This window comes from Lepidothrix coronata, unplaced genomic scaffold (genome assembly GCF_001604755.1).
Source record: "Lepidothrix coronata isolate B3197 unplaced genomic scaffold, Lepidothrix_coronata-1.0 Scaffold20, whole genome shotgun sequence".
NCBI lineage: Eukaryota > Metazoa > Chordata > Aves > Passeriformes > Pipridae > Lepidothrix > Lepidothrix coronata.
In genome coordinates this window covers 765,979-792,793 of record NW_016690200.1, presented here as the reverse complement: position 1 = coordinate 792,793, position 26,815 = coordinate 765,979, and the positions used below count along the sequence as shown (strand labels likewise).

Genomic DNA, 26,815 nt, shown 5'->3' with positions numbered 1-26,815 from the left:
TTTAGTTAGCCAAGAAACATTGCTATATCCCAATCTACCTCTTATACATTGGCTAACAGCTCTCATCTTTGCTCAAGTGCAAAAGGAAGTCTGATCTTCATTTTATGTAAGCGTCTGTAGCTCTACACGCAGTGATGGTGCTGTGCCAACACATCAGCAGAGACAGCTGGTTTAGAGACAGCTATAGTCATATGTCTTAGAAGTTAAGCACTTCTGTGTTGAGAATGTACTGGATTTTAGATTTGGGGCCTGAATCTCTTGTCATCAGCCTCAGTGGAAGTCCAGCACAGCTTTGGAATTACGTAGGTGTAATGCTGATGCACAAGACAGCAATATCCATTCCACAGAGAACAATGCATCTTTAGAAATGGTAAAGGACATACAATGTCCCTTTCTTTTTAAAACACACAAAGCTCTTTACCTAAAAGTACATCAAAGTCTTGGACTTCTTGACTTCTTTCTGTGCTGTTGAACTGCCTGAATATAGCTTGCCTGTGGTGTTATTAGATTACTGTAGTTGGACTTGAGACTTGATACCTAAGCAACCAGTATCAGCACAATATCTCTATCCAACTTGCTTAGCTAATGAAAGCAGCCCCCCATGTTCTTTTAACCAGATGAAGCACAGAAGGTTACACAAGGAAATTTTTCTTAGCTCAACGTGAATGTTCCTGAATAAAATCCTTTATCTGAGTGCACCCACAGTGTAGATGAAGAATAATGTCAATGCAAGTATTTTGTACATAAGTTGGTCTGAATAGGAAAGTGGCTCTTTATAGCAATTCCCTCTTGCTTGCTTTCAAAAAACAGGTCCTGTCTGAGTTAAAAATAGCTATACACAAATTTAGAATGAAAACATTTACCGCTACTTGTGGCTTTTGTGTTTCTCTGTTTACAACCAATTTTCCAAAGAAAAAATGTGGTAAGCTTCTATATTTAGTAAATTGTTCTGGTGGAGAGAGAGTTAATGAGGCTGTCCATACACCTTGGTGTCCAAATAGCCTCCTTGATTGATGATGCGAGGAGCCAACCTTCACCATGGGTCAGCGCCCAGCACAGCCCTGCACGAAGAAACATTGCAGAGTTCCTTGTGTAGGTGGAGACATTTCTACTCCACAGCATTCAGGCACATTAGATCTCTCCAGGAACAAGCTGAGGATTTATCATAATGGAAGAAAAAGTAGGTAATTTTTACTAATCTCAGCTTGGTTTTTAAACTTCTTTTTATGGAAAGTAATCTTTGATTTAAATGTTTGAAGCTCTACCTGTCATAATGCTAAGCCATTTAAAAGTAATTTTCTGTGTGTTAACTCTCTCTAAAGCTACTGAGTCTTATTTGCAGTTTGTGCACAGTGCAGAATAGCTTTTTTAAATAGTGCATGTCAGCCTGAGAACATAGCTAGAGGTACTCAGACTATCTGCTCTACACCCATTTAATTTAACAATGTCTCTTTTATTAACCGAGTACTTTTGACTGTCAGTTGCTGGATAATTTCATGATGATTGCTTTCTAAGCAGCGGTACCAATAGCTTACCTGCACAGGGAGGGCTGTTGGCAGCAGCTGGATGATCAGGCAGGTTGCATTCCAGATTTCTTGTTTGAGCCAGGCTATGTCCTTCACAAACACTGACCCGGTGCAAAGCAGTGTCCTGTCCCCACCGTGCCTGCTGCACTTGCTTTCAGAACTTCTCGTTTGAGCCGGGCTGTGTCCTTCACCAGCAGTGACCCAGTACAATGCATGGTGTCTCATCACGTGGAGCTCTGCAGCCAGAAGGGAGCTTCAGTCTGGAGCATTAACACAGTCACTGTCCCTGTAGGATATTCCAGGAGTAGGAAAAAGGTATTTGCTATAGTTACTATCCACATGAATTGCCTACCTGCTAGGATAGCAAGGTAGGGTTGCTGCTTTAACTGGGAAACTGGGACATAGATGGGCTTCATTTCTGCTGATTCTCTAGTTACCTCATTAACATGAGACCTTTGTTAATCCTTCATACCCTGTGTGATGGACAGCACAGCATGTAACAGCACTGAAGTTTTAAAAATTTTAGGTGGTATTGTTTTTGTGGAGTTTTTTTGTTTGTTAGTTTAGTTCTTAAGATTTGGTTTAGGTTTGTTGTCATGATTTTTTATGGAAGAAAATATTGATTTGCTGCAGTCTTTGAATTGCTTTCTGCTCCTTTAATAGAGCACTTGTTTCTTACATATTCCAAAAAAAGGCTCTTGGAATAGCTCTGCAGACACTCATTTAAAATCACTTTTATCACAAATTTAGTTTTCTGGATGCATGCTCTTTTCTTACTTTTAGTCTGGCCCAACAAATTATTATAGTGTAATCCTGATTTCAATATTATCTTTTTTACTAGTGTTGTTTGGAATAGATTAACTTCTTCACAATTTGTAAAAGTGAAAGGAGTACCAATAATGTATTAGACTTAAAAACACTGGTCCTCAACAGGCTATGATGAACAGTGATGTGCTTATATGGGTGAAGAATCAGTGGCTAAATGAAACAGTTTCCCATCATAGTCACGGATGTGGAAAATTCTTCATATATCTTGAGATTAGTCTGTCTGGTTTGGGGTTTTTTGTTGGTTTGTTTGGTTGGTTGATGGCTGTTATTGTTTGGGGTTTTTTGTTTAATTTTATTTTTTTCCTTGTTTTCTTTCCTGGGAAGAAGAGAAAGGTGTTAGGTAATGTCTTTTTCCTTTTTCTTTATCCCCATTACTGCTGCATATGAAGACAGTAACTTTTCTTACATCTTTGATACAATGGGAATAAGCCTAATATTGGTATTTTAAAGGGATACATTTAAAATTTATCCAGTATAGCAAAATCCCATCACTGGACATCTTAAGGTCAGTTACTTGCTGCCTGATAATAACATATACTTTACAATTGACAAGTAATAAATGAAAATCCTGTTGTCACATACCTAGGCTGTAAAATTACATTCCTAGTTGAAGGTAATTTAAGCATAGAGTAGCATGGGGTATGATAAGATATACTGTCAAAAATAAATCATAGGGCTAAGACACTTTCCATTCTGATAAAAATGTTTTATATCCATACTTAGATTTATTCATATCAGTGGAAATTTTTACATAAAATGGGATTTTCCTCCCAAATTAGACAGAGTTCCTTGCAGAAAAAAGCATGTGGCCTTGCAAGCATTAGTAGCCATGGTTGGTAAATATTGGCAGTAGAGTAGCAGGAAAGTCTCAGTAAGAAGTGAGGTCAGAGCTGGGTGCTCTGCTCTGCAAACATCTGAAGGCACAGAGGGTTTGCTGTCAGACAGTGGTAAATAAATGAAAGGTCATTATGTTCCTGTATAAGGTGGATGACTTTTTATTTTTTTAATCAGGGGGGCTGAACCTACTTAACCTTTAAGCCTTATGTCATCCTCTGCTTTTTCTAAATGTTTCTGCCTCTTCACCTTATATTAAGACTACAGTTCTGGACCTTGCATCCATCAGGAAGAAAAGCAAAGGGAAAATAAAAAAAGAAGCATAGTCTCTTCACAGGCGAAAAAGGATCTTTGCAATTTATGAACTGTGGTTCTTTTTATTTCTGGTATCATATAGAGAAATTTAAATTATTTTAGATAGCCTTTAATGTAGGTACCTCCTCCAACCCTATGAAAAAACAAGTGTCCTTTTTTTGGAAACCTCCTGTTGGTGCACTCTGTGGTGTACAGAATGGGAACAGATGCAAGATGAGCTCCTAATATTGTAGTAGAACAGGCACAGTGGATTGAGACATTCTGAAAAAGGACATTTGGTACCATGAAAAAAAAAAGCCTTCGCTCTACACACACCCTATGTATAACGCCCTGTAATTTCCTGTCTCCTGCTCCCTCCCAAATTATGTGCAGAAACATCTAATAAACTGTCTTGCTAAAACATACTGCATAACCAAGACATATGGATGACAGAGAAACGGCGTTGAGAAGAATATTCTGCGTTGATGCTTAGTATGTGGACTTGACTTTTCACAAGGAATGACTTCAGCCTCATTCCTCAAGGCTTCCCTTCTCTACAGTCCAAGCATTTGAGTCAAAATTGCCGGGACTTAAATGCCAAACTAATCTAATTTAATACTTTTAGCAATAGCTTGAGTCATGCTCTGAATGCTCTGCCTTGCTTCATTTAATTAAAAAAACAAGACAAGGCAAAAATAATGCAAGAGCAAGGCTGCCAAAGCTCTGTAGTCTGCTTGTTATCCAAGTGGGATTTGTTTACCAACTTTATATAGCAAACAGTTAAGCTGTTTTCTCAAACACATTTCTAATACCACCACGTCACCCAAGTTAAAGGCCGTGAACTCTTCCTTTCTCCTAACCAAAGAAGGAAAATGGTAGTTAATAATATATTACTTTTTAAACCAAATACTTTATTAATTTAAATAAATCCTATAATAATATCTTAACATACCAACACAGCAATACAAAACCTGGGTATTGGTCTGCCTGTTTGCATGGAAGAATTAACAGCAGAACAGCAAGACAAAAACATAGGCAAGTAGTTTAGTAGTTTATTTTTTAGTCTTTATTCTTCTCATTGAGTAGATCAGAAGTCCAGTAGAAATTCATGTGAACCTCCTTTGTCAAGTGAGATTCTCATCCAGTTAGTCCTTTTTTTTTCAGATCCCTTATTGTGCAGATCATCAACACACTATACACTGGTAGAGGGTAAGGAGAAATTTCCCATTGAAAATTTTTGGTATAACTGTCTATCAGGAAGCTTCATACACTTATTTCTAAACATCTGCCCCTGGCCAATGTCCCATACTAAATGCTGATTTAGAGCAACATGCTAATATTTGCCCCCATTTACGTTTGTTGTATGTAAACAACATACAGCAGTAAAAAACGTCATTTGAAAATGCACATACATACACACTTGTAGTATCTTCATTATCTAAACTTTCAGGCTCAGGTTTGCTATGCCTACTTCATGTGAACTTTTAAAAGAATAATTTTAATCATCTTTAATTTATCTAATTTCCAGTCTCACGGAGTCGTTGTGAGCATTTTCTGCACAAATATTGGGATTCATCTGAACTGACATTAAATGCTTGCAATATGGATACACATGTATTAATTGATATAGACTGACAAACCCCCCCACTTCTAGAGAGTTATTTATCTGACCTATTTTAATAAGTTATTTACCAAAACATGACTCATACTGTACAAGTTTCTACTCCTTCCTTTTGACCATGACTGAATCCAAAGATGGTTAGCTCAAAACTAAATTATAAGAGGAATCTTAACCAATCATGTCTATAGTCTAGGTTAAGATCTCACAAGACTATGTTGACTGTACCTAAGCTGCAGCTTACTGAAAACTGGAGGCATCTTTTGATACCCAAAAAGATGTAATTCCATATATCTCTACTTCCTGTTTAGACAAATGCCACCACAAAGTAAGAACTGAGTAGCATAAGTTGCAGCAACAGCATCAGCATCCGCCACCTCTGCACGGGGCTGTGCATGGCCCTCCGAGCTCAGTGGCCAAAGTTCACTGGCCAAACAGCTGTTCCCCATCTTCTCCGGGGAAAAGGCAGTAGGCCAGATATTTTTCTGCACATACTTTGAAGTAACTTTACCACTGCTGTTGGTATATATTCCATAATTTGATTTAAACAGTTTGTTCTTGCAAAGGGACATGCAGCCAAATCATGTGCAGTTAAGGAAAAACAAGACAATATAGTCACTTCCCATTTATTAAAATGAGGACTGAACCTGGATGTCCTCATACTTCAGAAAATTAATGATATGATCCATGCAAGAATGCTATGACCAACTCAAATTCTGTTGCAAGCTATATAACTATATGTCTAAAAGCCCTCAACTTTAGCAAAAAAAAAAAGATCTGATAATAAAGTTTAATTTTTAGAGCTATCTCTTTCTAAAAACAAGACCTCAGTTTAGACTAGCAGTGATTGCTGAAGCTTTATTTTCACTAGAGAAGGAAAAAAAATGTCAAGTCCAGTAAAACCCAGGATAGAGGATAATGTTTAATTTTCACCACCTGCAGATGCTTCTTGAATTAAATAACAGGTCCAAAATCTATTTTCATCTTTGTACATCCTTGTCTGGCCCGTTGGTAAATTCACTTTGACTCAGCTCCTAAAATCCATGAAACAGACAGAGATAAAAAACATTTCTTCTTTTTCTATGTTTAAATTATTGACTAGGGAAACCACAGTGGAGGCAGGTAAGTTAAAGGGCAGCCAGACACTAAATGTAATTGCATGTGAAATATTAGAAAATACTACATAAACATGGCATGGACTTTTGAATGTCTAGCTTTGGTTCTACTGAGGTTTTTTCTGTGCTCCAAATATACATTCACTGTATTACTTAAGCCACAGGTGACAGGAAGACAGGAACACTCAGCATTATTGTTAAAGTCTTTTTTTGGACTTCTTAAAGCAAATAACATTGTAACCAAGAGGAAAAAGGGCAGAAACAGGTATGTGTTTCTAAAGAACCGGACTAAAGGGCTGGTCAGAAAAACTCTATTTGAGGACCTTTCAAAATAAGAACACAGCCTAAAATCACTAGCACTGGATCTGCAGCTACCTCTCTAACTGTCTTTGTAATGCCTAAATCATAAACCCAAGGGCTGCTCTCCAGTCCTAGTGGTCAATCATCCTCCATGAACAAAAATATAAGGGCTGGAAACCATTCTAAAAGCTGAATTTTTTCCACCAGTCTGGCCAAATCTCTGCTCACCAAGAACCTTTAGCGTAAACATCAAAAACAGCTTTTCCAGACAGGCTCGTAAACAGTTATAGCTCCTAACTAGACATTGACCTAACTTGCCATATCGTTGTACGACTTTACTATTCCAAACTATTGTCAAGTATCAGTATGTTTTACTTTTACTGCCATATTACTCTGTGATTGCAGCGTGCTGTTGTTATTTGAGCTATTACAATTGGTGGATAGAGATCAAAACTCTGACCTCTGAGTCAAATGACCATTCATGAATAATGCAAGTAGCTATTTGTCTACTGCTTTTGTTTCTAAGTATTATTCCTCATTTTTGTCGTTCCTGTACTTCTAAAGACATAGCATGCCTTTTATCTAAAGGCAGGTAAGCACCTTTACAAATTCCTCTCAGACTAAAAGATTTTTTCATTTATTGTCATAAAAATACTTTGCCAGCAAGATTTCCTGCTCTTGTGATTTCTCCCTGAAACACAGAGTACATTCCAATATTTTAGAAATGGGTCTTGAATTGCCAATAAAATGAAATCTCAATAATTCTTAACTATCTCCTAAATATTTGAGGGAAAACTAATAAATATCTAGGAATGTCAAACCATTGGCAATAAAAGCCTATTAATCTAGAACAGTTTTTAAAGAATACAAATACTAGAAAACCCATCGTCTCTCTCTAGCTATCCAACTGTCATGAACCTATGTTAATATATTCTCCCCATTTTCAATTTTGAATACAATTCCTTGCCTGTTTTACAGTGAATATAATCTAGACCCTTGCATTTCCCTGTAGATATTATTTAATTCTGATCAGAGGAAAAAAACCCCCACCACTTTTCTCATTTCAGATCTTGCATTGATATTTTCTAGTTATTAATAAGTACACTATCCCTAAAGGAAAAGCAGAAACTATGTCATGATACCAATTCATCTTATAGATTTTCTGGCCAGGTATACTCAGTGTTTTTTTCTTTCTTTCTATTCTTAAGACACCTTGAATTCACCCTTAGTCCCTGACCTAACATTTCCAGTCATCATCTGTATTTTGCACCCTAGTAGGTGACATTAAAATCTTTAAGAAAAATGCGCAGAACAATTGTGCTTTCAGTGTTAATCTGCTTTTAATGGAGTATTTGCTTTTAGCAGTCTGGAACAATCTCCTTGGCTGGATGTCCTTTTAATGTAATGCATCTGGAGAAACAGTAGAAACTTCATTCATTTTGTAAATGGATAAAGCATACCTTGCTCATCTTCTGTATATGTGCATTGGACTAAACTTTATTCAATTCAGTATTCTGGTAATTCCTAAATTCCAAAAAGTATTAACTGTTTGCATAATGCTATTATCTGCCCAGTTTGTAAAGCTCATTTGCTCACTCCAAAAGTACCATTTCTGTCCACGTCCATGGAGCAGGAGTTTTCTTGGGCATTCTCTGAAAGGAAGTTGTTTTTTAACCAAAATTTCATTACTTATTTTTATTTATGGAAGATTTTTTAATTTATGTTAACCTTTAATTGCAATCCAATGAACTTTGTTGAGCTGAGCCAAGAAAAGATACAGAAAGCTAACGACAGCTAAAACGAAGTGTGATCAACAGGGCAGACTGATGCACATAGATAACCTGTTTTGTGGGAGAAGAGTAGTTTATTACTGTCATAGTTAAGGGTTTGTTTCTTCAGTTGTTCTGTATGCTGAAATTCCAAAACATTCGCAGTTTATAAATAGCTAAAGAATCTTGTGCTGAAATAACATGAGCAAAAATGACTGTTTTATTTAGCATGTGACTGGGTATTTACAGGCTAAATCAGAATGTCAAATGACTTCTGAGCTGGTGACACCCTGGATAATCAAGACTTGCCAATACATGACTAATGATCCAGTACAAACTGTGCTTGCCTAATTTTTCAGCTGTATAGTGTTTTTCCACATTAATTTTTTTCTATACTTTTTTTTTTATTTGAACTTCTCTGGACCAGCAGCTGTGCATAGCAGGATGCTGACTTGGTTCTGCAGGAGTGATTTATAAAGGTATCATACAAAGGCACAGATCTCAGGACCCTTATTCAGTTTTTACAGGACTTGTTCTCAGACAGATTCTTATTATGGTTGCTGCATAATGTTAAAATACTTGGCTGAAAGAATACCCATTAACTGAATTTTAAGTTAATCCTTCATGCAAAACATATCCCTGGTTACCCCAAAGGTATTTAAATACTTATAAACATGAATAGTCCTATCAGTTGCTAGTTTATCTCACAGACCCGGTTGTGCTCCTGTTTTTAAGCAGTGCATTTCAGTGGATATCTCTTAAGCCAGATGCTTGTTTAAATATCTTCCTGATGTATAGACTAATTCTTTCCTTGTTACATGACTTGCATGGTTCTTTTGGTTTTTAATCCATAGTAGTTATTCTACTTTAACTGCCAACATATGTGTTGGAGATTAATTATTAATTACTAATTATCGTTTCTCATCTCAGCTTCATAATAATAAAAATCGTTATTGTCATCATTCTGGGTACCCATAAGTGTCCCCTTTTTGAGTTGCAGTTTCACATATCTCTAAAATAAAAGTCTGCTTCAAAAATGACAATACAAGAAACAAACTAGAAAAAATCAAAAAAGGAAAGAACAGGCCATGGAATTAATATTTATAAATAAATCCTGCCTTTAACTACTTCTTTGTAAAAAGCTTTGCATCTACATTCTTTACTTCCAGTACCCAGGCCCTGTTAAAATGAGGAGTTAAGCCAAGTTCTCTGTGCTGCTAACAAGATTTCCTTGAAATGAAAGGTCTTGGAAGAACACAGGTATGGGCTCATATAGCTGTGCTTTATGCCCAAATGGAGGTGTTTTGAACTTGAAAGTTCAAACACTTTGATCCTGTGTTCCCAGGACACAAGGTGAGGATTTAAGAAGCAAGACCACCTGCTCAAGGGACAGACATACTTCAGGCCTTGCAGAGGACAGACTTCTTTGCTGTTTTGCTGTCCTATTGCCCAACACTTTGTGAATTGCAGAGCCCACTCTCAGCTGCCAAAATATCTCCTTTGACTGAGACAAACTTGGGAGCCCATCTGTGAAGTCTATTCCCAGGACCAGGCATCTACATTTAGGCACTGTCACACTCATGACTGAAGAAAAATTTGGTTGTTTTTCTTCTACTGTGGATCAGGTGGATCAGAAATTCACCTTAACTTTTTAACCAGCATTAATTTAACCAGCAGTAATTAATGTCTGAATATACTGTGGGAAGGTAGAGCAACAATACAAGTTTGGGTTTTTTTCTTTTCCAATTTTAAGTTAAAATTATCTTAAAAAATAAGAAGCTACTTTCTCGAAAATGTTTTGATCACTGCCCTTAAAAAGAATAGGATTTGTAGTTAAAAAATTGAGGAAATAAAAGCAAAGGCTGAATAGATTTTCTTATAACTTAATAAATAAAGGGATATATAAGCAATGTTTTCTTTCATTGCTAAACCTCTCTCCCCAGGAATTTTGAAAAAAAATCCTCCAAAAAGATATATTTTATAAAATAAGAGGACTTCATTAACATTCCTGGATTGTTCTTGAATTTTTCCAATGTATACCTGGCTTTAATTTTCCTTGGAATAATTTTAACCATTTGAAACAGTCCTTTTCAAACTGGCAAAAATAGTAGTAAGAAATATAAAATGTATATGGACATTTCACTGAAAAGAAAGGCACTTTCCATCTTCTCAAACCTGTCTGTCAACACAGAAGAAATATGCAAAAAATGTGAGACAAACAAGCCATATGTTTTGCTTTTCATGCATCTGGTAAAAATGTGATTTCTTTTGTCATGTTTCTCCTGTGATGAGAATTTATTTCACAAAACTGACATCACATATTTCCTCTCATTTTTTTCTGAGTCCTCCTATTTGCCTAAATCTGCTATTCCACACTTAATATCCTGGACTATTTTCTCTTAAGTCATCAGCAATTCTTACTGGCCCATGACGTAGTTAAAATTGCAGGGGAGTCTTTAATCCAGTGGAATATATAACTAGATCCAAGGGCTGAAACTGTAGAAAAAGCAGTATAATAGCTTAATAGAGTGGTTTATTAATAACCTAGGTATTGCTCTTCAGCATGTTGAGCCTTTTAGGATATCTTGCTGAAAGATATGTACTGGTTCAATCAAAAATTATGTGCACACTGCAAAATCATTGGCTAAATTCTTTAGTTTATGATGTGAGAGTTTAAAATGGATAACAATAGTGGTCTCTATTGTTCTGGAAATATAATAAAACATAATATCTCCAACAATCCTGCTGAAAAATTGGATCATGCCTCATCATCTTTGATTGCTTCTTTCTAGAGCCTTTTTTATCTGAAATGTAGAAATCACCTTTTTATTTACATAGTACAACAGAAACCTATTCAATCGCTCATTTGTGTCTTCTTGATATCTGTGGTATCACATTAATTTCTTAGTTTTCCTAGTTTCAGTGCTCGAAATGTTCTCAGACATAAGATTTAGTTCACTATGCTCTCTTTCACTGTTCTGGTTTAACCCCAACTTGAACTCATCCCCACACAGTCCCTTGCTCGATCTCCTCTGATGGGATGGGAGAGAGAACTGGAAGAGTAAAAGTGGGAAAACTTGTGAGTTGAGATAAAGACAGTTCAATAGGTAAAGTAAAAGCTTCATGTACAAGCAAAGGAAATCAAGGAATTCATTCACCACTTCCCACGGGCAGGCAGGTGTTCAGTCAAACTCAGGAAAGCAGGGGTGCATCACATGTAATGGTGACTTGGCAAGACAAATTACATAACTCTGAATGTCCCTCTCTTCTTTTCCCCCCACTTTTATACTCTATACGGTCTGGAATATTCCTTGGGTCAGCTGTGGTCAGCTGTGTCCCCTTCCAGCTCCTTGTGCACACCCAGCCTCCTTGCTGGCAGAGTGAGTTGAGAAGCAGAGGAGGCCTTTGTGTGTAAGCATTGCTCAGCAATAACAAAAACATCTCTTAATTGTTAACATTGTTTCTTGCACAAATCCAAAACATAGTTCTATACAATTAAATTGATGGTCAACAGTTAAATTAAACTAAATTAAACTTAGTTTAATTTAACTGTTTACCACCAGTTTAATTACCTAGGTAGCCTCATCTCCTCAGATGGTAAGATTGATGGGGAGATAGACAACAGGTTAGCAAAGGCATACAGTGCTTTTGGAAAACTCCATAAAAGAGTATGGTGAAATAAACACCTGAAGAAAAGTACCAAGATCAGTGTTTACAGAGCCATAGTGTTGTCTACTCTCTTATATGGAATAGAATCATGGGTCATCTACCGCCACCACCTGCGACTCCTAGAACGCTTCCATCAGTGCTGTCTCCTTACAATCCTAAACATCCACTGGTCAGATTATGTGACCAATACATCCGTTTTAGAACAAGCAGCAGTCACAAGTATTGATGCCATGTTGCTGAGAACGCAGCTGCGCTGGGCAGGGCACGTTTCAAGGATGAAGGACCACCGCCTCCCTAAGATCTTGCTTTATGGTGAACTTGCCACTGGCTGCTGCAAGAGAGGAGCCCCGAAGAAAAGATACAAGGACTCCCTGAAACAACATCTCAGCCTCTGCCACATTGATCATCATAACTGGTCTACTTTGGCCTCAAACCGGGAGGCCTGGAGACACACCATCTATAACACTGCCGTTTCCTTTGAGAACACACGCAGGATCACTCTCAAGGAGAAAAGACAGCGCAGAAAGAATCATATCCTGCTGAATACACCACCTAAGGAGTCTTTCTGCTGTGCCTTTTGCAATTGGATATGTCTATTTGGTATTGGCCTCATAAGTCACCAGCGTGCCTGTAACAAACGTGGATAGAGCCTTCCTAAATCTTTGTTCGCAAAACCTAGCCATGATGATGATGATGATGATGAAACAGTTAAAAAAAAAAATTCTTAGTCTTTATTCCTGGAATAGATTCCAAGAAACATCACTAACAATAAATATATAGTCATCGTGTTTAAAGTGTAAATTAATAACCACATTTATAATAATTATATACAGTAACTCTATGTAGCAAAGTGGGTTATAGTAGTTTCTTGGATTCAGTAGATGGATAACTTTACAACTCAGCCATGATAATACTAGTCTGTTTTTACAAACTCCTATTATCTTGTCCTATATCATCTGTTCATACCATATGCTTGCAAAACATTCATAGTTCAGAAATTTTAGGTTGACTACCTCTGAATTGAGCATGTTTGTAAATGTTTGTAAGACAGAAACTTGATTTTAAATGCTAAAATTTTTACACTATGAAGCTCTCTTCCATCAGAGCAAAAGCTTCTGGGCACTTTATCAAAAAATTAACTAGAACAACATTTTCAAAATTGTTATATCCCAAATAAAGCAAAAATTCTCTAGATCTAGATGGAACAAGAAGAAAACTAAAGAAGTACATAATGAAATAAACTGTTTTTGTTGAGTAAAGTGGCACCACATGTGGTGGATGAAATAGCTCAGGCAGAGATTTCTTCTCGCTTCCAGGTCCTCTGTATTTCATCTACCATTTGCCACACATCAACAGCCTGCAGTTTTGGCATGCAAAATTGCCAGACTATTTGGTGCAATCCTGGGGCTTAACTCAAAACCAAAGCACTTTTATTTCTTTGTGCCAGAGGAAATACTTATCAATAATAATGAAAATACAATTATAAACTCCAGAACAGTATTCTGTTAATTTACTGATTTCTGGTAGAAGTCTAATGTAAGTCGTTTAAATGAAAGCCTTCATGCTTTGCATCCCAAAGTTTTCTTTGATAATCTAAAGAGTCGGAGTAGCTAAAATCTAAAAAAGTGCATCAAATATATAAACTACCAATACTCAAACACTAAATTAATGTTTGCCACAAATAAACTCATCCTGATAATTCATACTGAAGGAACTAATTCTTTTTCTTTACCAACTCTTAGAATCATAGAATCATCAAGGTTGGAAGGGACCTCTAAGATCATTAAGTCCAACCATTAACCTGCCACCACCATGTTCAGCACTAAACTGTGTCACCAAGTGCCACATCCACTCAACTTTCGAACACTTCCATAGGTGGTGTTTCCACCACTTCCATGGGCAGCCTGTTCCAATGCCTGACCATCCTTACAGTGATGATCTTTTTCCTAATATCCATTCTAAACATCCCCTGGCACAACTTGAGACCACTTCTTCTCATCCTGTCACTTGTTACATGGGAGAAGAGATCAACAGCCATAGGTAGAGTTCATTCAGTTCTAAAAGAAATGGGGAAATGACCCTACCTTTTTGCATCAGGCACAGAGACTGTAGATGTCTAACTAGGTACCTGGTTTGTAGACAGATAAGGTAAATCCAAGGCTTAGACAAAAGAACAATGTCCTCATAGTGATCCCAGAAGCATATCACTAAGTTGTGGACAACTGAGTCTCCAAATTTAAATGGGAAAAGGAAAATTATTTCAATTAATAATCTCATTCTCTCAAGTATTTTCTCTCATTCTCTACTTCTCAATATTGTAACTATACTTTTTATGAAACTATTGCATTTATCATATTGATTTTAGTTTATCTTACACACTTATTATTATTATTATAACTAAAGACTTGCACAATCAATCAATTCATATTGCAAGAATACCCACAGGCCATAATCAAAACTTGGATCACATACAATCACGTAAAATGCAGCAATTGTACTAGAATAGATAACATCTATCCAATTTGAAATGAAAGGGCAGGTCTACTAGCTTCAGATAATGATGGCTGGTATCAAATATTTTCTGAACTAAGTAAAAATATATTGTTTGTTACTTTTCCCCCTTACATTCAGCATAAAGTAACCTGAAGTATTATAAAGTGTACATCTGAGCCATTTGTTCACATCTGTGCCTTGTCCTGCAGAGTGTTTTGGGTATACACAACTGGCCAGGATTGTTTTGATTATATTTATTTTGGAAAACCAACCCTCCATCATGGCAGGGTTACAGGAGAATCAAAACAATAATTCTACATGGAGCTCTATCTTGTGGAAACCAGGTGTTTTAGAGCTTTTATAAATTTAAAGTTGTGCTGCCATTAGTCTGATTATATTAAACACTGACATGTCTTTGTTTTCTCTGCTTTTATCTCAGCAAAAAGGGAAACTGCTCATCAATTTGTGAACCGCCTCAATTTGTTTTTGCCACTGGCCTGCCATGTGGACTCAAAGCAGTAAATAACAAAAGGGAGTGGTGTTTTCTGTAGCCCAGTACATCTGGCATTCATGTATTCATAGCACCTTTAAGAATATCGATCTGGTTTTTCTGCAGCATGCAAAGATATTTACAGTTTCAAATTTTTGCAATACTTTCCAAATAGATCACATGCATGAATTTAGTAATTGATAGGAATGGCATTTAGTGTCCTTTTCTTGGACAAGCAAACATGCATAGATCTTAAAAATAAATTCAACCCACAGGAAAATACTGTGAATGGTACTTGGAAATATCAGTCTGAAGGAGATTTAGGTATTAAATTTCTGAGATGGCATGTTGGAATGTCAGACGGGAAAAGTGGTTTCATCACCCTCCTATGAGGGTGGGCAGTAGCAATGGAGACAATTAATACTTAACAGATTTTGAGAAGTAGAGGTTTAGTCTGCTGGAGCACTGCCTAGGATGGTTTGCTTTGCTGACTGGTTGAAACAGGACAAAAGGCAAATTTCACACCTTGGCCCTACTACAAAAAAACCTGAGCTATATGGTAAGTGTGAACAAAAGATATAAAAGAAGTGAGCTGATTTCTTTCAGGATTTGCTTTGTGTTTTTTTTCCTGTCAAGAAATTCTAAGCACCTTTAAGAAGAGAGTTAGAGAGTAGTTTTACAGAAAAAGCTGAAGGGTTTGTGGAAAACAAAACACAAGAGGTATGGTTTTCATCTTATCATTTCTCAATCCACTTCCATTATAACATTTTGGGAGCAGGTTTACCAATGTTTATATAAAACATATAAAATATGTTTTATAATTGCTTTTACTTTTAACACTTTAACTGTCTCAATGGTTGACTCCCTTTGTTATCTGAGACAGGGAACTGAAAAGGTAAATGTAATACACAGACAAATATTCTTTGACTTTTGTGAAGGTATTCTGTATTTTTACCAAACTAACAAAGGGGGAGCTAAATTTGCAACAAGGGTGCTAAACTCAATAACAATAAGCATTGCTAGAGGACAGAGATTTTCTAAAAATTTGGTGTTGATTGATGTCAAGGATTAGGAAGAAGTATTTAAAAAGTAATTTATTTTAGGTATTGCACTTTTCTCTCAATAAATGATATGTTTAATAGATATTTATTATCTTTATTTCAAGAAACCAAATTTACGTTCACCTAATTCATTTTCAGTGACTTGCTAGGAGTAATTAGAAAACACATTTAAGAAACTCTGTCATTAAATATGGCTTCAAGTTGGACAGAAAGTTCTGGACTTTGCTATTAATTCTCTAGCTGTAAATAATTATTGCAACTTTCCTTTTTTGAACAGAAAACTTCCTTATATGCATACTACTGTGCCCCAAGCTGCCCAGCTCAAGAAGCTGCTGTCTTAGGATGCAGTTTTGTTGTGTAATCTGCTTTCAGGAGTATTGACATATCTTGCTATATAAAAAAAATTACTATTAAATCCCCTGGAAGCAATAGAGTATGTATGACCACTACTATTCATCCAGTTTAAATCAAAACAAAAGTAAATAGAAAAACCAAAACAGAGAATCTCTTCTTGTAAGGAAGAGAGTTTGAGACCTATGCTGTTTTTCTCTGGACTCTGAAACCTGGGTGGACTAAAGCTCATCTTGTGTTGATACCAGTTTCCTAAAGAATAAAAGTAATTCAGAGTTATTCTCAATTTAGTGCTTCTTATTTTCTCATACGAAGTGATTTCTCAGTATGCAAACTCTCGGTTATTAAGTTTCTTCTGCTGGGCTTCTTTGAGGAATTTCTCTTCCTGTGATGCACTTAGTAAACTGGATAATTATCAGAAAGACATCACTTCCTACTTAGGCTCTTCAGCCAAACTTTTTATAAAAATATCCTGTATAGGTGAGCCAGTCTTTGCCATAGATTTGAGTCAGTCAGTCTTTTTTTTGAGCACTTCCAGATTTGCATTGGGTCCTGTAAACCTTCTATGTACCCTGTCTTTGATGCTTAGGATCAGTAAATAATGTAACTGCTAATGAAAGAATATATATATATATGTATATGTATATATACACACATATATACACACATACTAATAGTACTACTCTCTGTTTGTATCTGTTAATGTGTTACATTATTGTAAGAAAAACCACTGGGTCAGCTGAAGCTCCCTGGGCAGAAAAATCATTCCTTCCTTAGAAATTATTTAATTCATTCAGAGGAGACAAGCTTTCAGAGATTGAAATTTGGTCAGCAAAGAGTCCAAAACCATAGAAAGGTCCCCACACAACTGAGTGGGGGAACTTGCTGAGAGGAGCAGCGGACAGAGACAGCCAGGCATCAGAAATGAGGAAAGAAACTTCCCCGGGGCCACAAAGAGCTGTGCCAATTTTTCTGCAATTTGAAGCTACTGAGCTGGCCAGAATCTGAGAGCATCCCTACAGAGACACAGGGGAGAGTTGTATATAAATCCTTTTTTTTGTGTTGTGTTTGACTGAGTTGTGATTATTTATGGAGTTTTCCTAATGTGTATTCTAATTAAATCTGGCTTTCTTCAGGTTAAAAGTCTTCCAGACTGTCAATGCAGATCTACCTCAAAGCATTAACCAACTCTGAGTACTTTCAAAACGTCAGAGGCTCTTATTGTCATAGCTCTGACAGAGCTATGTCTACCTTTTGTGCAAGAATTAACTGTTAGCTGTATAGGCTTGTATATATATGTTTATTTATGTATATATGTGTGTTTGTGAGTAGGCATAAAGACATCCAGCCCAGTGTTGGTGAACTCCCTTGGCTAAATATAGCTTTGCTGCAACAGCAGAAACTTCAGTGCAGACCAGTTTAGTCTGCTTTTTTGATAGACCAGGTTTGTCTACCTACCTATGATTTAAATGCAATCATACAGTTGGGTTTTTTTCTGTGCACAAAGCTACAGGATGAGAAGACACTATATTGGAAATATTGTCTTTTGTTGTGCTATGTTTTCACTCTAAGCAATGGAAAGACACTTTCACATATGTCATTTTTTTGATGGTTCTACAGGAATGCACCCCATGGAACTGCATTCACAGAGCTGAACCACTTGTAACCACGCACAGAATTGGCAATACAGTGAATCTTCACAATTCATAATTCCATAATGATATTTTGTATTCTTAATGTCATAGTAGAAGGGGGTGGTACTAATGGATGACTATTAAGTCAATGATCTATTTATCTGGTTTGAATTTTGCATTAACTATTTGCTCACAGTAAATCAAGCATTCTTGGCCAACCTCATTCAACATGTTTGGGTGGAGAGCCAAATTCCACCATGCTTATTCACTGAGAAGTACCTGACAGACCAGTTAACTCCTTGCAAATGGTGGTACTAGTTGCCTAGGAAGGGGCTGTCTTAAGAGTGATTGAGGTCTGTAGAATCAAACTCTATAAGAATAATAGATGAGAACTAGGAATGGGATTTTAAGAGCATAAAAAATGTTTATTTCTTATCAAATCACATAAATTCCTTTTATACTAGCCAAAAAAGTCAGCACATCCAAACACTGATTTGCCTTTTTCTAAAACAGACATCTGTGTCTCTGAAAGAACTTGCTTTGTTGGAGAGGAAGGGTAACTAGCTCAGACTTAAATATTGAACCTCAAATGGCTAAAATTTGGAGAAGTATATCCTACCTTTAGATACATATCCATGGGACTGTGCATTCATTGAAGAGTTGAAAGTTAGTGGCACAAAAAGGGCAGCAGCAATTATAAGAGGGTTTCTTATATGTTGTATGAGATTGTTACATCTTCCCTGTTTGGTACGGATATTTTTAGTCCAGGAACATATGTAACAATGAAATGCTGTACAGATATATCAGATCAAATCTTTTGAAGGAAAATGCCTGCAGTCACTTCTGTGCCCCTCCCTGTAAATTAGCATCTGTGACCCAGCTGCATAAGCAGTTTTTCTGGCCAGGACTGAAGACTCCTTCCCACTACCCCATTGTAGTTTTTTTATGGAGCACAGCCATTTTGCATGGCTGTACTTCTTTTTCAAGGGTTGGGCCCAAAGCCTTTGACAAATTTTGCATTTGCAATTGATTTGCTCCCTCCTGGGCTTGAGAATAAAAAGCAATGGATAATGCCTCAGAATCCAACTTTTCATGATGAAATAATAAGGATCGGATGAACTGACAGCTTTTCTCTATAATGCTCATTAAGTTAGACATTGTTTTGATTTTTTACTGAAAAACTCATTTGCAAGGACTATAGTCAGAAGAAAAAGGATTGGGTGAAATAGATAACTATAGTCAAACTGTAGCGCTATTATCCCAGAGCAGATGAAGCAACCAAGCATCTCTCCCAGACAACACAGAAAATTCATTTTTATAATGGAAATAGAAGTCTTTCTCATTTAAACTCCAGCTGTTTTGTTGGCTCATGCTCTAGCAAATATCAGTTAAACTTTGTTCTTTCTTTTGGAAATGAAACTAAAGTTACTTTCAGTCTCAGGATTTCACAGTCTTTTGCAATGAAACAAACAATGCATTCTAATGTCCCGTGGACCAGTTGTGAAATGAAGACTCCATGGAACTTTTAGGAAGAATAGGTGAGTTAGTTCCAGTGTGGTTTTGACAATTATATACTCTCTGGTTTGAACTAACGTAACATTCAGCTGTAAAAAATATTTTTCTTCACTTTCTTCGAACTGCCATGCCATGCTTCTGCTGGCTACTGAACAGTCTCTACCAGGGCCAGACAAGAGGGAAGAAAGAAGATAAGCAAAATTTTCTGAAATATGCATGCTGTTAAAAACCTAAATTCTGAACTTTTCACTTCCTTTTATTAAATTTGGACATTGTATAATATAAGTTTATAATCAAACTATAGGGACTTTAGTATGAGGATCATCTGCTACTGAACAGTCTCTGCCAAGGCCAGACAAGAGGGGAGAAAGAAGATAAGCAAAATTTTCTGAAATATGCATGCTGTTAAAAACCTAAATTCTGAACTTTTCACTTCCTTTTATTAAATTTGGACATTGTATAATATAAGTTTATAATCAAACTATAGGGACTTTAGTATGAGGATCATCTGGTACTTATGAGCAAGGAACAAAACTTTGACTAAAAACTAGATTTTTATCTTGTTGTCTCCCTTAGTTATTTATAAAGGTAGGAGCTTTAAGGAATGACTGTATCAGAAGTGTTATGTAGCTCAACAGCCTGTCTCTAAGAGAGAATCAATCAGTCTTGTTCTAACAAAGGCATAAGGGAATACTTCATATGCTGATCTCAAATAATTAAGTATCAAACATGATTCGATGTCCTGGAAGACATACTCCAGACTTCTGGTTCTGCAGTTGTAATGGGTCAGATCTGGGTTCTTGAAAAATAAAAATAATATTAATGAAAGGATATGCCTTTCCAAAAGAGAAAACTAAGCTGAGACCAGTTTCTGGTCTTACTGGGAGTACAGAGGTATTCCTTGAACTAAACCCAGGGTGTTTAATTCACTACTGTACAGAGTAATTAATTTTCCTTCCTGTTAAAATTATTTTCAAACATAATGAAATTAATATTAATTTTCTTTGTGTAGATCTCAATTGCAAATTGAGTGAATAGCAAAAAAAATGTATTATGTAAAGAAGAAATGTTAGCTAGGTTAATCTGGTAGAAAATTCAACTCAGTGGGAAGAGTGTCTGAGTTAAACCCTTTCAGGAAAATATTGTGACCTGCATCATAGGTGAGGTGGTAAACTCTGCTGGAAGACACATGCTGCAGATATCCTCTGCATTCCTTTTATGGCCAGAGACTCCAGAGAATTTGTTATTACATCACTACAAGTCATATTTTATGTCTGAAATATTTATAATTTTATTTTATTGAAGCTTAATCTTCAGCTAGGACGCAGGGACATTTTTATACGCCTCCATTTTCACAGCCTTGTGTACACAGACTAGGCCTTCAGGGCAAGTTTTATTGTGCCAGTGTAACATATGTTCCCAATAGGTAAGTGACACATGAAAGGGAAGGAATGTGATTTAATGTTTCAATTTTATTGCTTGCAATTTAACATATGGCGGTGAAGAAGATACAATCAATAAAGTTACATGAATGTGAAAGCACACAATAAAAGATACCTCAGAAGGAAGGTCTGATTTAAAGATTTATTGAACCTAGCTAGTCAAATAATTCAACACAAAAATTGTATTTATGATCTTGGGCTCGTTTGTTATTGGTGACTTAGTAGCGCATGGTTAATGATTTGTAAACTTCTTCCAGAAATCGTGTCCAGATTTTTTGTCCTCACCCATTTTCATTCCACTTGTATAGAGAAAGTGTAACCCAAATCAACAATGCACTACTATAATTGATTTTTTTTGCCCCAGGAGTTTAAAATTTTCATTTTCTTACTTTGTAAACTCTTCTGTATCTCTTATTCATTGATTTTCCTGATCTCCTTTTTTTTCTCCTCTATACTTCCCTCATACTATCCAAAAATTCTTTCATCAGTTTTGGTCAAATAATGTACAAGAAAATCATGTTCTGATTTCAACATTAGTTTATAATTTGAAAGCCTTTTTGAGAAAAAAAAATAATCAGATCCAGAAGCACAAATAAAAAATAAAATCCTCCAATCTTTCAAACCAAGAATGAATATTTTCCCAAAGCAAATTCAGTTTTAATAAATACAAAAATACATTTGATTTAGAAAAAATGTCTGGTTTTACCAAAGAAAGTACAATGGAAATCTAACAGTTTTCATTCAGTTTTCTAAAACAATCTAATTTATTTTTTTTAAAGAAGAATCCCTAGTTTAATTTTTTTTAAGAATAAATATATTGGGGATAAACAGACATTTAAATGAAAAATACATATTCTTTATAAAATAATGAATATAAAAGACAAAATTATTAGCTTTGCAATGTGTACCATGCAAGATTTCTACCAGTCTATCAAGTAGGCCCAAAGCCAAAATCATTTCACTTTCTCTCTTGGATTTGAATTAAATTATTTAGAAGCCAAATTCCAGGAAGATGAATTTAATTACTTAAAATATTTATAAGCATTTGCATGTATTTTACATAACAAAGGACAAAAATTCATCAAAAAAGGTTTTCATGGCACTGTCCAGCTTGAAACAGGAGATCTGTGGCTTGTGTTTCAAGCTTAGCCTAAGTTTTGGTACTTAATTTAATTTTGCTTTGATGTGCAACCTTGCACAGACAGTATCAGTTGGATGCTTAAAGTTTTGCTTTCCTACTTCTAATTATCCAGTTCTGAATTCTTTTAATCTTTTCTCTTTTGGCTTCCATTTTTCATCTATAAAGCATAAACAATATTTCCAGATTGTCTTCTTTCTTTGATTTACATTCACATAATTCCGTGGATGGCAATATACGATTTAGCTTCAGCTTCAGTTTATTATCCTCTCAATACCTTTCTTTCAGAACACGTGATTTTGTTAAAAAGCTGTGCAGACAAGATGATTTGGGAAAATTCTGGAAGAACTACCTGACCAGCATAGCATTAACCATTAGTAATAGCTTGCAATTTGTGATAGGTTAGACCTGAAAATATGATGTGGGCACCCATTGACAGAGATTAAAATCTTTCAGGCAGAGTTTGGTGTTTTGTTTGTTTGTTGTTGGTTTGGTTTTGTTTTGATTTTTTTTACTAGATTTGGGTTGGTATATTCATAAAGACTAATTTCCAGTCGACTAGGAAATTATATTAGTAGTTTTTATTTCATATCACAGCATATAAAAAGGTGTGCATCATTCTTGATAGGACAGATGGTAGGTAGACAAAAATCGTGGGATCAAATTATGTCAGATCTGATTATTAAAGTTCATTTAGCAGCATAACTGTTGTAACCTGTAAACAGAGCATATTTTAAATGGTAGATTTCAAATTTTTAAAAAGGAAGAAAGTTATTTTGAAAATAAAACAAATATTATCACTGAGAGATACTATACGATGTCTCAGACAAAATTATGTATCATGCATTTTATTAAAAACATAAATTTATTAAAGTTGTGGATAGAAACTAAACTATCACCAGACTACTAGAAGTTCAGCATTAGGAATCTTAAGGCAAAATGGATTTTCTTTATGGTATCCACAGTTATTGTGAGTTTCATGAAGTTTACCAAGAAGCAGTTTACCAACACCAGCGTTTACTGCACATCATTAAAGCACCATTATAGAAGTTACATCTATGTTATTCCACATGATTAATCTGGTCACAACAAACTGAATATAAACTGATTGTCACAGAGAACTGTTAGGATAGGTTATTGTTAAAGATAACCTAAAATTTCATTTCACTGTATTTTGCTTTCCCTTCTGTAATAATTTTTTTACTTCATGCAAGAAGACATATTTCCTCATCCATTTTCTCCTTACTTTATTTTGTTAAGCACATACACTATTTCTCGAGGTAAGAGTTTTGGAGGACATAGATAGGTAATTCAATGAGTATATTATAGACTTATCTGGAGAGGTAGCAACCTTTTACAGGAAACCAACATTGTGCCAGCCAGATTTGTTAGTTTGAGGCCACCCTCAAGAATTTTCTTTCTGTCTAACAACAGTCTTTTCTTCGTGAATCTTTTTTATTAGCATACTCCCCAATTTCCGCACCCAAATGCCTTGAAACTGCTCGTTTTCAACCTTCCAGTCACGTAGGCTGAAGACAAAACTGTACCTAAATCACATCAGGGTCTTGGCATACATAAAACTTATACATGAAATAGGCATTGAATATGCACATACTATTCTGGTGAATCTAGAGTTCTTTCATGCATGGTATAACCTGAATCCATGCAGGTATATCACTGTGATCTCTGGGTGCCTCCAAATGTCTCCCCCATGACTATGTAGAACACATGGTACCTATTTGCTTTGTTGTCACATTTTATGGTTCATGAAGCTCCTTAGGATATGCCTTGCAATAAAAGTTCTATTTAAGAGATGACTGTAATTTTATATGTATGAACGTGTATATATACACACACAGGAAGAGAGAGGAAAGACATTTGTTAGACATCATCTGCATTCATGTGTACAGTCCCTGTCATTACGGTACAAAGGATTATCCAAAACATTTGTAAAGTCTGTGGGAGAATGGCATAACTGTCAGGAATTTCCATGAGGTTTCTGTTGCTGCATATCACGTCTTTTCTGTCTTCTGGCTTGAGTTGACACAAAGATTGCTGGATTCATTCATCCTCTTGTATCTTCTAAATCCTGCTTTGTTTACCTTTACCTCAGCAGTGGGAGGTGGGACATGAAATATGTTCAGCACCAAGAGACAGGCATTGTAGGCATACACACCTCCTATAAACTGATGCAGCTGGAGAACTAGACCCATAAAACTGCACTGTGTGGGTGCCATATGGAAAAAGAGTCCATAATCTATGAAGCATTTGATCTGTATTAAAATTGTCAATGCATATCTTCTACGCTTACAACTAGAGATGAAAATTCCTTATAATGTAGCATTATTTATGTGTTTTTAAGCCTGTCACCCATGTGCTTCAAACAAACACAGAAGACCAGAGTGAAACTTTAGTCGAATAATGGTAATTTACATTTACCCAAACAGGGTGTCCAGTAGATTTCTGCACAAGTCCCATATGACAAGTCTTCTATCACGATATACCTACATCATTCTCTGTCTAGCTTAATCACCCAGCTATTGGCTAAAAATAAGTCCACTGCACCATGATAACTGTCTAGTGTTGCAAAGAATGTTGCTTTTGAGATCTTAAAAGGTCAGCAGCAAAAAACACCAGGCCTTCTTCACAGTGATATAATTAAAGCAAAGTGATCTGCTTATTTGGGATCAGAAAAGAACCCTCACTGTCTCTCTTACAATAAATAAATTGGGAGGTCCTCTTTCCATAGGTTATTGTACTTACCCATATGTGTCTTTGAATAGTGCTTCCCCCAAAATTATGAGTTTGACTGAAAGCCTGACCCGGCCTCACATGTTGGCAATCTGAAAGAGCAAACATAAAGAACGAGCTACTTCATTATAAACATCCGTCCATGCCTGACCTTGTAAGATATATCATGGAAAATGGCTGAAAACCAAAACCCTCAGTCACCAGCTCTGAAATGCTGACTGCTTGATAGTTGCTGTAAAAGTGCCCAGGCTGCCCAACCAAAAACCACCTCAACTATTCACTACATGTGACCAAAGCCACAACTATGGGAAACAGCTTTAAAGAAATTCTTTTCAGTACCTTCCCTTTTCCACAGTCCTTGCCAGCCTTCTACACAGTAGGATCCTTGGAAACAAGCTCCAAACCCTTTCCTTCTTGACACATCCATGATGAACAGCTGCAACTCCTTAGGCACTGAGCACAGCTGCCTTGAGCTGCACCACTGAAATAACACAAAAAGGCAGCAAAAAATGGCAATATGTTATTGAGTACGTGGTTAGTGGTCTTCGTGCATCAGCTAGATGGGTGGCTTCCAATTTGTATTGCTGAGGCTGCTGGAAATCATGCACAAAACACAAATCTGGCTCTTTTTTCATTCTTTTCACTCTGGAGTTATTTCTGGTCAAGGAAAAAAGTGAAGAAAACAAACAAGATTGTAATGCTCCCTTCTCTTCCTCCTTGGTTAAATTCTTCAGTGATATTATCACTAAACTTTTACTGCCTGCAAGGGGACTCAGACTGACTGCATCCAAGAGACCAGCTAGTATACCAGTTCTGTGCTATTTCATTATATTCAAAGAACTTTAGATACTGAGAAAAGAGACTCATTAACATTGCTTTCTGGCTATGCTAATTGGTAAACAGGTGAGAAATTGGTTATATTACCTGAAAAGACTATTTTATGAACAACGCTTTGTTCCTTCCAGCTCCTGAGGTAGCTCTAAGAGGACAATGCATTGCAGTGTTGGTATATCCCAAATCAGATTATGTTCTGATTTGAATTACTGATAGAAGAGTGCTTGACTGTAGGTAATATAGCTGTCCTGAGCTCAGCTCTGTGCTCAGCAGAGTATCTGGGCAGGCTTAAGCCTGTATGCTGTGTTTTATGAAACTCCAAGTTGGCTGGTTGTTTCCTGTGAGGCCTACAGCAATTCCTACCACCAACATTGCAAGCAAATAAAAGACAACTGTGTTAAAAAAAAAAGGAAGGATAAAAGCTATTTGTAAAAAACAGTGCCCCACAGTGTTCTATTCATGGCACAAAAACATCCATCTGGGAAACCTTTGCATGATTATTGCTTGAAAACATTCTTCTTATCTGATCAAGTGTTTCTTAGGAATTTCTTCATAGGCTGGGGTCATATGACTGTTTCAGAGAGATGTGGTGCTGCCTGGTGCTGAGCATGGCAGCCTCAGTCCAGAGAAGTGCTTGGCTCTAAGCACAAGCAGCTCCTTTATTAACGCATGAAAGGTAACTTGATTTCACAAATTAAGCAAGGGATGGAGAAATTTTGCTTTGTTTTGTGTTTCTATTTATCTGAAGCAAGCAAGACATTTCAACACATTTTCTACAGTTTATTTTACCCTTTCTTTTGTTTCTGGCAAGAGCGTGTAATTCTTGTCTAATTCCACTTTCCTCTTTAAATTCACATAATATAAAATATCGTACTGTATATGGTTAATTTGCTCTACAGCTGCTGAAATGCTTATTGCTAAAAAGCCTTTCAAGTTATTCTCTAGGAGGTTTAGGTGGGAATAGGCCAATTGCTTCCCAATCTAAAACTGGACGTGAAAAAAATCTAGTGCTAATTCTTGAGACTCTAAATAATATCTCAGTGTAAGTTCCCAAGAAATTGGCACTAGGAAATGACAAGATAACAGGGTTCTGTTTTGTTTGCTTTTTAAGTTTTCATAAGAGGAATGAAAGGAGGCCACATTTGAGCTGTTG

At 36.3% G+C, this 26,815-nt stretch overlaps 1 protein-coding gene across 1 annotated transcript in view; it reads left to right on the top strand.

Moving 5' to 3' along the window:
• Positions 1-1,083: 1,083 nt before the first annotated feature.
• SEMA3A (semaphorin 3A) overlaps positions 1,084-26,815 on the top strand; it is a 281,004-nt gene continuing 255,272 nt past the window's right edge. Inside the window, exon 1 of the mRNA XM_017807832.1 lies at positions 1,084-1,180. The gene's annotated coding sequence lies outside the window, so the exon portion shown is untranslated. The remainder of the gene's footprint in view (positions 1,181-26,815) is intronic.